The sequence below is a fragment of the Chenopodium album genome, chromosome 9 (genome assembly GCF_948465745.1).
Source record: "Chenopodium album chromosome 9, dcCheAlbu1.1, whole genome shotgun sequence".
NCBI classification, from domain to species: Eukaryota; Viridiplantae; Streptophyta; class Magnoliopsida; order Caryophyllales; family Amaranthaceae; genus Chenopodium; species Chenopodium album.
In genome coordinates this window covers 68,544,742-68,559,604 of record NC_137842.1, presented here as the reverse complement: position 1 = coordinate 68,559,604, position 14,863 = coordinate 68,544,742, and the positions used below count along the sequence as shown (strand labels likewise).

The 14,863-nt window shown below is 42.4% G+C and overlaps 1 pseudogene; it reads left to right on the top strand.

Moving 5' to 3' along the window:
* Window positions 1-1,145: 1,145 nt before the first annotated feature.
* On the top strand, window positions 1,146-2,787 carry LOC145558973 (U-box domain-containing protein 26 pseudogene; annotated as a pseudogene).
* Window positions 2,788-14,863: the final 12,076 nt, after the last annotated feature.

The window sequence follows — 14,863 nt, the reverse complement described above, 5'->3', positions numbered from 1 at the left end:
AGAATGCATTTGAAGGTTTTTTGTCCCCCCCCCCTAGAAAATTAAAGTCCTAGAGGTGCAAAGATCTACAATTGAAAAAGCAAAAAACAATTTGTTGATCCTCATGAAATTTGTAGCTTGTTAACTTTAATAATTAAAGGATAGCCAAATATTTATATGAAATTTGTTACGCGTAATTTTTAAGATTTAATTAAATTGAATTTTTCTCTACTTAATACTTTTTTACCCAAATTTATTTGGTAGATACTGGAAAGTACAACCATAAATTCTAAAGGTAAATACTCCATATAAAATTTTCTTCTATAATAAAAAAAATATATAATAAGAAATATTATAACAAAAATCTCATCTAACTAGATTGATCATCATTTAAGAGTTTGAAATTAAAGAAATTTCAAATTGGTTCAAAATGTGTTATTCTTCTTTTAATCATAAAAGATTAATTACATCATATTAAATTTGCCAAAATATAGTGAATTTTCAACCTAAAGCAATTAAACAAAATTTGTACTATGTAATCGCTAATCAATTTATTTTTTTAGTTATCTTACCATAGAAATATATAAATTGAACTGATTGAAGTTGAACTAAAAGCTAGATGAAGAGAACAGATCCTTAGTTATCTTACCATAAAACTATAAAACAAAAGTTACCATAAGTTCAGTTTGTTACCATAGTTACCAAGTTAGTACCATCACCATCCATCGGGAAAGTGATAGTAGTAGAAATGCACAAAAATCATCAACCCCAAAATTTTCTCCCCACACCAAAAATTGATGCCAATCAAATCAGTCAAACAAAACACCCAACGTTAAATCCAAAGATTAAATCTTTTCCTCACATTACAAAATCCACTACCAACGCCATTTTTTTAGTAGGCCCCATTTCTAGTCCTCTCCTTTGACCAAACCCATTATTTTTTTATTTTCACCCTTTTTTTTAAAAAAAAAACTTTTTTTTTTTGTTAATTTATTTAAAAAAAAAAAAATTCCCAATCACATTCTCCAACACCACAACAATGGCATTGGCTATCCCTTGTTTGTTTACCACCCTCAGTAAATGTCACACGTGTGGGGGTCCCCAACAGTCAGAATATAAACCCCCTTTCCCTTGTTCCACTTCCTTTCATTTTTACCAAACTCATTTTCCTCTTTTCTTCTCCATTTTCATTCCCCCCAATTCTCCAATGAGAGAGAAAAGAATTCCCCCCATGATTCCCCTTGAGCCGTTAGACGCCGCCGGAATCCAAATCCCTTACCATTTCCGATGCCCCATTTCTCTCGAATTAATGCAAGACCCTGTTACCGTCTGTACCGGTCAAACTTACGACCGCTCTAGCATCGAAGCCTGGGTTGCCACCGGTAATACCACGTGTCCGGTCACCCGGGTCCCACTTGCCGACTACTCTCTAATTCCCAATCACACCCTTCGTCGTCTTATCCAAGAATGGTGCGTTTCGAATCGGTCGTTTGGCGTCGAGCGAATTCCGACGCCTAAACAACCCGCTGACCCGTCGCTAATCCGGTCTTTGTTAAACCAAGCTTCTTCCGGGTCTAACCCGGTTCACAATCGGGTTTCCGCGTTGCGACGGCTTAGAGGATTTGCTCGTGACTCTGAGAAGAATCGGTCGTTAATTGCTGCTCTTAATGCCAAAGATGTGCTTGTTTCGGTTCTTTTTAACTCGGACGAATCCTCGAATTCGTCCGAGTTAAAACACGAGTCGTTAGCTCTCCTTGCTATCTTCCCTCCATCCGATATTGTGTGTAGTTCAATTGCTTCAGACGCTGACCGAGTCGGGTACTTGGTGAGCTTGCTGTTTCACCCGTCGTCAATCGACGTCCGAGTCAACTCGGCCGCGTTGATTGAGTCGGTAATAGCCGGAACCAAGTCAACAGATCTCAGATCATTTATTTGCACCTCTGATGAAATTTATGTTGGGGTAATCTCGATTCTCACAAACCCAATTCCTTCCCCACGCGCGCTAAAAATCGGTGTAAAGACGCTCTTCGCGCTGTGTTTAAGTAAGCAGCACCGCCATAAAGCGGTGTCTGCTGGCGCGGTAAACGCGCTCATCACGCGCCTCACAGAGCTCGACAAGTGCGACTGTGAGCGCGCGCTTGCCACCGTGGAGCTCCTGTGTAGGATTCCACAGGGGTGTGCCGCGTTTGGGGCACACGCGCTTACGGTCCCGCTATTGGTGAAGACTATTCTTAAGATATCCGATAGGGCGACAGAGTACGCTGCTGGCGCGTTGCTGGCACTCGCTTCCACGTCAGAGAGGTTGCAAAGGGAGGCGGTCAACGCTGGAGTTTTGACTCAGCTTTTGTTGTTGGTACAAAGCGATTGTACTGAACGCGCTAAAAGAAAGGCTCAAATGTTGTTGAAATTACTTCGTGATTCTTGGCCAGAGGATAGTATGGGAAATTACTCGGATGATTTTAATTGCAGCGACGTCGTTCCGTTTTGATATTGAGATTTTTTTTTTTTTTGATGGAGGATTTTAATTTATTGGATTATTATTTTTAATTAGGTGTATTTTTAAATTATTGGGTTGATGGTGGATAGGAAAAAAAAATTGGGAGAGAATTAGGTAGATTTTAGATGAATGTAGGGGATGGTACAGAAGTGGTTCTTAGTTTTTTTTTGTTTTGTGTATGTAATTTTTATTTTTTCACGTCTTAGAAAAAAAAATTGTATCTATATTGTATTTTTGCTTATTAAAAAGTGTCAAGGTAACCTAAATCAAAAGAATTTGAAAGAATTATCTACAAAGTATATTGGTGTTCTTATCGGATTTGTGTGTATATTTTTTTTTTGCAAGTTTACGAATTATTTCAAGTTTTAACGAGTGGATGTCCACAACTTTGGATAGAGCTATAAAGGAGGCAAATTGATCGTTAGGTTTGAGTCAATTCATGTTGGGGCCCTTATTGGTGTTGATTGCTAAATTGCTTTGTTTGGAAAAATAGAGCAATTCCTTTCAATTTTGGTCAAATTCAGGTCACCAACTTTGGGTATATAGTTCGACTACTCAAATCTATTAGTGCTGAATTGATAATAAGCAATATTGATGAATTGAAGACTACAAAAATTCAGTAAAAAATGGGGGGAAGATGCATCCATATTCCATATCAATATGCATATCCTACAGAATAAGGAATGTGGGTCCAATCCTTCAACATACTTCCAAAAGCCCTTTTTTTTTTCTTTGAGGAAAAGCCCAAATTCATAACTATTGTTAATATTTGAATTTGGTCAGATTTAAACATCATTGATCTAAACACACAACTGCTTGAACATCAGGTAATTGTACAAAAATACATAGGAAATCATTCTTAGTTGAGAAAATGGATTGAGGTGTAACAAGTAAATAAAATCATACTGATACAGAATACACATATAGAGCAGCAAATTTTAAAGATGCCAAGACATGAGGAAATTCTGAAACACGGTTTGTTAGGAGCACAGGATAGCCGTCTTCACTCTTCATTATCCTTGCGAGGGAGCTTGAAATTCTGAAACATGGTTTGTTAGGAGCATAGGATAGCCGTCTTCACTCTTCATCATCCTTGCGAGGGAGCTTTCCAGGCTGCTGCATAAGTTAAATCATGAGTAAGCTAACTTACTACTTATAATTGTATTACAAAAATAATTTAGTAGACAAAAGTTCTGTAGTAGTAAAATCTATTATGAACTACATGACATGTCAACTTAATTAAGTAATTAAGCATCTGCACTACTTACCTGATCAGAAGTTTTATAGGATTCTGCAAGAAGCTCTATGAGGCCCTCATTCTCATTGTTTATAAGTGCTAATTCCGGCCTTTCTTCTGTTCCGAAACATCTTAATTTTAACAGTTCTGCTGCAATAGAGTTTCCAGTCTTTAAGGCATAGTGCAAAGGCGTGTTGCCATCACAATCTTGTACTGTTCTTAAGGCGTCTACTTCTGGATATTTAAACACTTGGTCACTAAAAAATTTGAAAAGACTTGCATCACTTAAAGCAGACTCAGGAAACTCTAAATGAAAGCGTAAGAGATGCAGAAAGGTTCTGCCACTTGGATCGCAGAGTTGTGCTGATTGAGGACAGTGTTCCAGTATAAACTGAGCAGCCTTGATCCTACCAGACTCTGCAGCCCTTAATAATGGTGTAAGACCCTTGTTGTCTCGCATATATACAATAGCAATGTTATCCGGGATCAAATTTTCTGTGAAATTCACCGTATCCTGAACTGCAGACAAACACATCAGAATATCAGATCAATTACTCCATAACAAGCAATACAAATTAGGGTGACAAACTTTCCAAGGCATATTTTAGTGCTGTCAAGCAATTTTTTTTGCTAATAAATTGGTCTTGGCAGCATTGAATATTGCCTTAGAAATAGCTAAGAAAAGAAACTAGCTAAGGTAATAGAGTCGGAGACTAACTTGAGCAATTGCTACACCTAGCAAAAGTATGAAGAGGGGTCTCTCCGGCATCATTAACATGTGAACCTCCTTCAGGATCTTGACATATCAATAATATAGCAGCATGCATATTGTTGGTACACAATGCCTCATGTATAGGCATATTACCCTTAGAATTTTTGATCTTCCATGGAGGAATATAAACACTTCGACTGTTCACTTTTATAGCATTTTGATGATACTTTGGTAGGTTTTCCAATAATTTTACTGAAGCAGGGCTGTGCCACTTTGCTGCTAGATGAAATGGTGTATCCCCATTGGTGTCAGTTTTATAGATGAGAGTTGGAAAGCGGGTTAAAGCTTCCTCAACAAATGCTGATGTATCGTCTTTCCCTGGTCTGAGAGCTATATGAACTATATTGCTTCCATCTGGTGTTCGAGTGAGGAAATAGGACTTATTCTCAATGTTGTTGAAAAGTGTCACATCCCCCTGCATTGCAGCTATGTATAGCTCTCTGTCCATAAATTTTTTCACACGGACTGTTTCTATTAAATGCTTCTGGTTCAAAATTGACATCTCTTCTATGTCCTCCTGCATTTACGAAATCAGATTAGATCAGAACTGACCAGACCATATGGGAAAATCAGACTAGAACAAGTTAGATCACACCAATCTAAAATCAAGAGATTTTTAATTGCTCTTATGTCTAAAACAGATGTTTTAAAAGAGAGACATACACTCGGTTGTGGTGCAAGTAATTCGAAAACTGAGCAACCATCATTGTTGGTGATGGCTAGTTCCGCCCTTTCTTCAGATTGAAGACATCTTTGCATCAAGAGTTTTGCAGTCAACAAGTTGCCAGTTTTAATAGCAAAATGCAAGGGTGTATTTCCATCTTTATCTTGAGCAGTTCTCAGGCTATCAATTGCAGGAAAGATTTCAAAGAAATCTCCACACAGATAAGATAGGTCCTCAGAGCCATCAAGAAGCTCAAGATGCTTAATGTTGAGGTAATGTAGAAAATTTCTTCCCTTGCAATCGCGAATTTCCATTGATTGAGGGCAGGCTTGAAGTATATACAGAGCAACTCGAATTCGGCCAGACTGAGCTGCTCTCATAATAGGGGTGAAACCATCCACATCCTTTGTGTAGGCAGGAGAAGTAGGCCACAACAGCCTACAAACGAATATTTCTAGTTTATCTTCAACTGTACCATGTATGTGGAATTTAAGTAAGTAGCAAATAATTTTAAAGTAGGCAAATTAGATGTATCTAACAAGATCTCACACAATGATAGTAATTACAGGCCAGAATATTGAACTTTGGCTTAAAAAAGTCTTATGTAACACTTAATATTGGATGAAGGGAAAACTGTTATTGAAAAAACGAGTATATTATAGTGTTAAGATTGCAAGTAGGAATTTACCAGTATATGCAGCATATCTTGCATATATATGCAGTGGTGTTTCTCCAGCATCATTTGTCATTTGAGAGAGGGCAGGACATATTTTGGACAACACTTCTGCAACAATATGATTGCTAACACGCACTGCTTCATGCATAGCAGTGTTGCCTTTGGAGTTTTTGGTTACCCACGGTTGCAGGAGACTAATAACACCCTCTAATTTTATTTCCTTGAGTTCGCGACAGCACTCATCAAAACAACGAACCATGACTACAGCTGCAAGGCTCATGAACCTAGCAGCAATGTGTACAGCAGTATCGCCATTGAAGTCTCTTGAGAGAACGAGGGTGGGAAAATGCTTGAGAGTTTCCTTGACAAATGCAATATGACCATTTTGGGTGGCTAGATGAAGGATGGTGCTTCCATTGGGTGTTCGAGACAGAAAGTAGCCCTTATCATACTTAATTTCGCTACCATCTACATCGTTTGTTGCAGTTGTATCCTTTCTATCGAAGATTGTCACATCTCCTGTTCCTGCAGCTGCTTCATACAACTCCTTATCCATCCATTTGTCAGTAAAAGAGTTAAATATAGTTCCCTCCTGCATTTGAAAGCAAAGTTTCTGATCAATTACAAGTTAAATGATCAAAATACATGAAAATTTTGTTTTATAAATGAGGAAATTAAAAAAGATTCTTACAACATAACAGTAGCAAAATCATTTTTCATGTACTGATAATCTCTTAACTTGTCAGAATTGGTTACATTTTGTCTAAACTTATTTTAGATGTGAATTTGAGTAACTCTATCAGATTTAAATCATAGATACTGAGCGTTTCATAAGCAAACTTATCAGTATAATCTGAACATATCATTTTGGTAACTTAGAACAAAACAATGAACAATTAACCAACAAGTTGCATAAGACATACTTACCATTTTGCCAAAGAACCCTCCTTGGGAGTCAATTAGCTCATCAGCTGACATATTCTCATCGTTCTTGAGAGAAAAGTCTGCAATGGATTCATGTAAAAACTTCAAAAGTAATAGGTTTCTGTTTTTTGCAGCAATGTGTGCAGGTGTGTTCCCCTCGCGGTCTTTTACATTCTTAAGGCCATCAATCTCAGGAAACGAGAACAACTGTTGGAGCTCTGAATAAGCTGAAAATTGTGCATAGTGTAATACAGTTCTGCCCTTGGGATCATAAACATCAACAGACTCAGGACAACATTCTAGTATGACTTTCACAGCAGCGAAAAAACCAATTTGAGCTGCTCTTAGTAGTGGTGTGAGGCCCTCTGCATCGCGGCAGCATGCAGCATCATTGTGCAACTCTAGGAAGCGTCTCAATGCAATTTCCAACGTGTTGTTTGCAAAATATGACATTGGATAGGATGATACACCTTCGGAGTTAAGCATCCCAACTCGTAATGACGAGGTTGGATTTGAGGGCAAATGATTTACAATGGCTATAATAACAAAACAAAGAATTTTATGAGAGGTTTGAACCTGTGAAGGCTGTGAGTTAATGTACACCGGACCTCAATCTTAACCACTAGGCCAAGATTTCATTGTATGCTATTACGCATAATCATGAGTTCCGGATCTAACATTACCAATGTAATTGCCAATAAAAACTCTTATAATATGACATTGCCCAAATAATCTCACTTTAATCTAAGTATTTGCAAATTTCTACTCCATATTAGACATAACATTTATATTGTACTACCTCCGTTAAGTTTTATTTGCAACTTTGGAATATTTTATATCTCACAAATAATACCCCAAAGTTGCAAATAAAACTTAACGGAGGTAGTATAAAAATTCAAAAAGAAATATTATAAAATTCCAAACCACACATCCACACCCACCCTTATATTCTAGCAATTTAGAAGAAATGTTCAAGAGAATTTGCATAAAACTATCCTTACAAAAAAAATGTATTCGCTTACCAAACAAACTGTTAACATGTCAAGCATATTATATAAGAGGGACTTACTTGGTTTGCATTTAATAAGCATATGGAGCGGAGTCTCCTTAGAATGATTGAGCACAGAGAGAGCATCAACCTTCTTCCAAAGGTCAGGAATCAAACTTACAACGCCGTACCTGAGAGCAACGTGCAACGGGGTATCCCCATCTTCATTTTGAGCTATCAACAGGTAGTTTGGATTAGTAGCAGCTAGTAACATTGTAGCAGCCTTATGTCCATGTCTTGCAGCTACATGAAGAGGGGTATCGCCTTTGGTATTCTTTTGTTTTACGAGGTTTTCTGCCTCTGGTAGCTTCTTTAGAACTTCTTCAATGAATTCTGCTTCACCGTGCATTGCTGCTATGTGTATGATGTTGCTGTTTCCGGAGGTTAGGGACTGCAGCTCACTTTCTGTGGCCGCGCCATCACCATTTATGATGCTCACATCTCCCCTAACCGCGGCTTTGTAAACCTCTGCTTTCATTGCTAACAAATAGATTTGTCAATGTTGATGATCTGAATTTTGAAGTAAGTGCTATGAGTTTGGGTATGTAGGATGATAAATATATATGAGGTTGTATAAGAAGTAATTTAGTACAGAGTACTAATCATTAACAAAATCCAAGTTGATTATGAAAAATGATATTTCAAAGACATTATCTGTTCAAAAGATGAAGATCAGAACATCAATCTGTGAAATAACTTGTAAACATGTAGTTGTTATTGACTTAGTAGATCGAGTACTTAAAAGTCAACCTCCTCCACAACTCGTTTGTTTAAAATTAGTTGTCACATTATCTCAATCTTCCAATGTAAAAAGGTTACAATAAAATTTCACATCAATTAATATCATAATGTCATTTTTCTACTTTCAATTAATATACAGCGTATATTGTTAATCTCCTCCTGTTTCCTAGCTTCCGATTTCCAGAGCTTATACGGCTTGAAATTTACATGTGCGCTAACTAGCCTTGCAAGCTCAAGTATGCAGGAGCCAGGAAGTTGACCCTGCTCATGCCTACATTTTATACATCAAGTTGATTTGCTTAAGCTCGTAAATTATGTTTGTGACGAGTTGGCAGCCATTATATTTAAGCCGTCCTCGGATCAAGTTGTTGAGGCCCTTATCCAAACAAATCACCATTATATTCGAGTTTTCACATTCTCATATTAAAATTAGAAAAACATAAAATGATTATGGAGAATTATAAGATTTTGTTGAGGTAACACCTATAAGTAAAAGTGTAAAACTAGCTAGTAAAACCATCTAATAGCTCACCTTAGTAAAAGTGTAAAACTAGCTAGTAAAACCATCTATTTAAGCCGTCCTCGGATCAATTTTTTAGCTGCACCAATTTGTTGTTCCTTAGACGAATCTGCTATTTCATGGAACTTTAACTCAGAGGCACTAGTATCACACAAAAAATTTCCAAGATTTATGGCATTTTTGATGATGTATAACGCGAATGAATACTCATGATCAACATGGCTGCTAGATCGAAATGGTCCATCCAACTCAAATTTCTTCAAATGAGGAAGGGTGCAACTATTGATCCCATCCTGTGCTGTTGTTAAACCATCACCTGACTTTGTAATGTTGTTAAAAGTCGACTTCATAGCACAATCACAACCCCATTTGATCTGCAAAACCCATTAATTAATCATTCATGCTGCACATAAAAATGTAGGTAGAAACCAAAATAAGGTGTTTGGGTCCAATTTAGTCCAATTGGGCCTAGTCATTAAATGATCCAATTAAAAGCCCAAGGTCCAGGTTCAACTCTCCAATTGTGCTAAAGTCAAGGTCAGTCCACCAGACATGACAATTGGGCCACGGCCCACATTCTCCATATGTGCTAAGGTATAAAAGCCTTCAATTCATTCATTTGTAAATAACACACAAAGCCTCAAGCAATTAACTCTCTTGCATAGCTTTCTCTCTCTACACATTGTACTGACTTTAGCATCGGAGGGGCCTTCCTCGGCAACACCCCCGAGGCTAGTTTACGTGTGTTTGCTGTGCAGGAAACCTTCGGCCCAACATCCCTTGGACCGAATCCAGTCTTCACCACTTCAACGGGCCTTCGGCAAGGCCCCATTGTTTTCACCCGAAACAATTTGGCGCCGTCTGTGGGGAAGACTTTCAAAAATCTTTAAGCCAAATTTCTAATCAAAATCATCTTGCAATCATCTTAGTGGCAATGGCTAAGAACCGCAAGAGCAAAAGCCTCCGTCAAGGAGCAGGCGAAAGGCCTAAAACTCCTACACCATCACCCTCACCGGACCGGAACTCTCCCAAGGGTGCCAGTTCGGGAGGAGGATCATACAGGGAGGATTCCCTTTCTCCCGTAATTCACAACTCTCATCAGAGGCCGAGTCCCTCTCGGTCTAGTAGAGATCAGTCCGGTCATAGGACTCATTCCGTGCCCCAAAGCCAACCATTGACCGTCCGCTCTCATTCCCACACTCAGCCGAGGACCCCTTTGACGGGGCCCAGCTCGGAGGAGGTGGCGAGAGCGCTGGCAGTGCTCATGGAAGCCATGAGGGCACAAAATATGCCTCCACCTCGCGATCGAACTCCTCCGCATACACGGCATCAGCGGAGGAAGCTAGACCATGATGGTGGAAAACCTCCTTCCTTCCGGGAACTGGAAAAGTGGGAAGAGGATACCTGGAAAACCGAGAGAGAGAGGAAAAAGAACCCTCAATTTTTCTCGCGATCCTCAACTTCTCGACCAGAGACGCATAAGAGCAGCAGCTCAGCTTCTCGGCCAGAATCTGCTCGCCGAGAACAACCTGAGACTGTTCGCCGAAGCGTTCTCGACCGACTCGGCCGCAAGGAACCGAGCGTGCACAGTCGCCTCTCGTTCCCTGCAGCCGAAGCCCAAACTTCCCAGCCAGGGACGAAAACCACTCCTACCTCTCTAAGAGGGCGGAGCGCGGTCCCTTCGGCCAGGAACAAGGGCAAGGCCGTTATGCTACCCACCAGTTCGCCATTTGAGCAATGGATACTGGAAGAGCACGTGCCCACGGTTAAAATACCGTCGCACATTACATATGATGGGACTTCGGATCCGAAGGACCACATTGCCTCGTATGAGGCTCACATGCATCTTTGCCCCAGGTCCGAAGCGACTTGGTGCAAATATTTTCCAACCACTCTCAAGGGGGTCGCGCAAGCATGGATCTCCAAGGGAGTGAAACAAGGCTCTATAACAGGGTGGGACGATCTGTCCTCCAAATTTAGGAGCAAGTTTTCCACGGCAAACCGCCGAGAGAAAACTACTGCAGAACTCATGGGTCTGCAACAGGGGGAGACCGAAAGCCTCCGAGACTACCTGACCCGTTTCAGCAACGAGTCATCCAGCGTCTCTCAGCTGGACCAGGGGTTAGCCGTTTTTGCAATGCAGAATGGCCTTCAGCCTGGGAAGTTCCTAGACTTCATGGTCATGCATACCCCCGCAGACCTTGGAGGAAGCTCTGAATGCCTCGGATAAATTCATCCGAGCCGAAGAGTGGAACAAAGCAAAAACCCAACCTCAATCTGGGGGAGGGAAGCAAAAACAAACACCCTTGTCTGAGGGCCAAGGCCAGAGGACAAAGGGAAAGGCCAAGGCCTCGGAACAATCTTCGGCCAACGAGCCGAGGAAGGAAAAATCTGCCTCGTTCACAGGTAGATACGAGTCTTACACTCCGCTCTCTCTTCCACGCGCCAAAATTTACAGCGTGACGAAAGAAGAGCAGAGTTACCGAAAGCCGAGACCACTCCCAGAGTGGTATCAGCGAAAAAATAAAAATCAGTGGTGCGAGTTCCACGAATCTCCGGGACATAACACTGAGGAGTGTATCCAGCTGAAGGACCAGATCGAAGACATGGTCCGGAAGGGATACTTGAAAAAATACATCGCGGATTACCGCGAGAAAAAGGAGGCCGAGAAGTCAGCAAAGGACTCTCGGCAAGACCTCGACTTCCCCCGGAAGAACAGTAAAAATGCGGAGGGAAAATTCTCTCCGATCAATGTTATCTCGGGAGGAATATACTCTCGGAGGGAACACAAGCGACACCTTAGGGCTCTGACCCACCAGGTGAACAACGCCGACATTCAGCCTCCCCAGTCGCCGGTGCCGAACATGACGTTCACAGCCGCCGACTGCCGGGGGGTGACGTTCCCTCACGAGGATCCGTTGGTGATCATCGCCACGGTGGCCAACCACGACGTCAGCAAAGTCCTTGTTGACGGTGGCAGCGGAGCAAACATTCTGTTCCGAAAGGCCTACAATCAAATCAAGCTGAAGCCCAAGCATCTTACGCCAGTACCCTACCCGGTATCCGGATTCAATGGGGCTTCAACTTACCCAGATGGGAAGGTGACACTTCCTGTCACCATCGGCTGCGAAGAAGCAGCCAGGAATGTCATGACTGAATTTTTGGTCATTGACGCTCCTTCAGTGTATAACGTGATTTTGGGGAGACCCATAATTCACGAGGTCCAAGGGGTCGTCTCAACTTATCATCAGCTGATGATTTACGTCTCAGACGCCGGCTTCCCCGAAAGGATCCAGGGCAGCCAAAAGGACGCCCGAAGGTGCAACTACCTCAAGCCATCCACTAGTCGCCCATATGACGACGACAAGGATGAGGAGGAGAAAGAAAAAGAAAGAGAGCCAAGCACAAAAAAGCCGAAAGGCCTAAGCGCTTCGGGCCAAGGTTCTGTGCCCAGAAAAAAAGGGCCAGAAGGGGAAAAGGCTAGCTCTTCATCTGAGCCGAAAGACTCAGAGAGCCAGCCGAAGAACAGAAAGTCTGGGATGCCGGCTGACATAGACAGCAGGCCAGATTGTGAAGAGTCCAGTCCATCAACAATGGACATGGACCAGCAGACTGAAACGGTCGAATTGACCGAAGGAGACGCGGAGAAATGTGTAACAATCGGGATGGACCTTGATCCGAACACCCGTTGTGAACTTATTCAGCTCCTTCGGGATAACAGAGATGTGTTTGCTTTCTCGGCAGCTGATATGCCCGGGATAAGTCCAAACCTCATCTCCCATAAGCTTAACGTTGACCCAACGTGTCGGTCAATTAAGCAAAAGAAGCGGAGTTACTCTGCAAATAAGAACCGAGACATCGCAGCCGAGGTCAAAAAGTTGCTGGAGGCAGGCTTCATCGAGCCTTGTCAATATCCGGAATGGCTGGCAAATGTGGTGATGGTTCAGAAGGCCAATGGTACCTGGAGGATGTGCGTTGACTTCACGGACCTAAATAAGGCTTGTCCGAAGGATTTCTATCCCTTGCCGAGGATCGATCAGCTAGTCGACTCGACAAGTGGCCATGCCTTGCTTAGTTTCATGGACGCATTCTCAGGGTATCATCAGATCTTCATGCACCCCGACGATCGAGCAAAGACGGCATTCGTCACGAACGCCGGGGTGTACAATTATAAAATGATGCCCTTCGAATTGAAAAATGCGGGGGCAACCTATCAAAGGCTGGTGGATCAAGTTTTCGCCGATCAAAAAGGCCGAAACATGGAAGTCTATGTTGACGATTCGATCGTCAAAAGCAAAAAATCTGAGGACCATGTTAAGGACCTGGCTGAAACCTTCGCCACCTTAAGAAAGCATCAAATGAAGCTGAATCCGAAGAAGTGTGTCTTCGGCGTGAAGTCAGGGAAATTCCTCGGGTTCATGGTCAGCAAGAGGGGGATTGATGCCAATCCCTCCAAAGTCAAAGCAGCGCTTGACCTTCCCGAGCCAAAAACAAAGCGGGATGTTCAGCGGCTCACCGGAAGAATGGCAGCCCTTTCGAGGTTCATTTCCAGAGCTTCGGATAAGGGGTTACCTTTCTTCAAAGCCCTGAAACTCCCGAAAACAAAGGAGCTCGTTTGGGAAGAAGAGCAAAAAGAAGCCTTCAAGCAGCTTCGGGAGCATCTGGCTCAACTCCCAACGCTGGCTAGCCCAGCAGAGGGAGAAACTTTGTATCTGTACGTGGCTGTTAGCCCAGCCACCATCAGTGCAATACTGCTGAAAGAAGAAAGCAAAATTCAGCAACCGATCTATTTCGTCAGTCACACCCTGACGGATGCCGAGACTCGCTACCCTCTACTCGAGAAAGTCGCTTTCGCGGTAGTGGTAGCTGCTCGGAAGCTGAGGCCCTATTTTGATTGCCATCAGATAGTGGTCTTAACTGATCAGCCGCTGGAAAAAGTTCTCGGCAAAGTTGAAAAATCTGGTAGGCTAGCCAAGTGGGCTTTTGAGCTCACCGAATTCAGCATCAGCTACCAGCCGAGAGCTGCCATAAAGGCTCAAGCTCTAGCGGATTTCTTGGCCGAATGCTCGTACCAAGAGACGCTAGATAATGAAAGGAAAGTCTGGACTGTGTTTACGGATGGATCCTCCACCGTAAATGGTTCAGGGGCAGGGGTAGTGATAACCTCTCCCGAAGGCAAATCCTTTGAGTATGCACTAAAATTTTCTTTCAAAGCTTCGAACAACGAAGCTGAATATGAGGCAGCAATCGCTGGCCTAGAGCTGTGCATCTCCCTGGAAGCCGAGCATGTCTGCCTGAAAACAGACTCTCAGCTAGTTGCATATCAGATCAGTGGCAGCTACGAGGCCAAAGAGCCCTCCATGATAGCCTATCTTGCCAAGATCAAATCAGTCATTGCAAAGCTGAGAACCTTTGAGGTTCAACTGATCCCAAGGGGTCAGAATACTCAGGCCGATGCACTCTCCAAACTTGCTAGTTCAACTCTCACTGAGCTGAGCAGATCTGTGTATGTGGAGGTACGTCGAGAAAGAAGTGTCGACGAAGCACCTGAAGTGTGCTGCGCTGACCCAGAGCCCAGCTGGATGGATCCCATCCTAGCTTTTAAGCTTCGGGGAGAGATTCCCGAAGATAGAATTTTGGCCTCCAAGCTGAAGAGAACCAGCTCAAGGTTCATCGTCTTCAGGGGGGAGCTTCTGAAAAAATCCTTCTCAGCTCCATTGCTGAAATGCGTGGGACCGACAGATGCAGATTATATCCTACGGGAGATTCACCTCGGCATCTGCGGGAACCACATCGGGGGAAGGA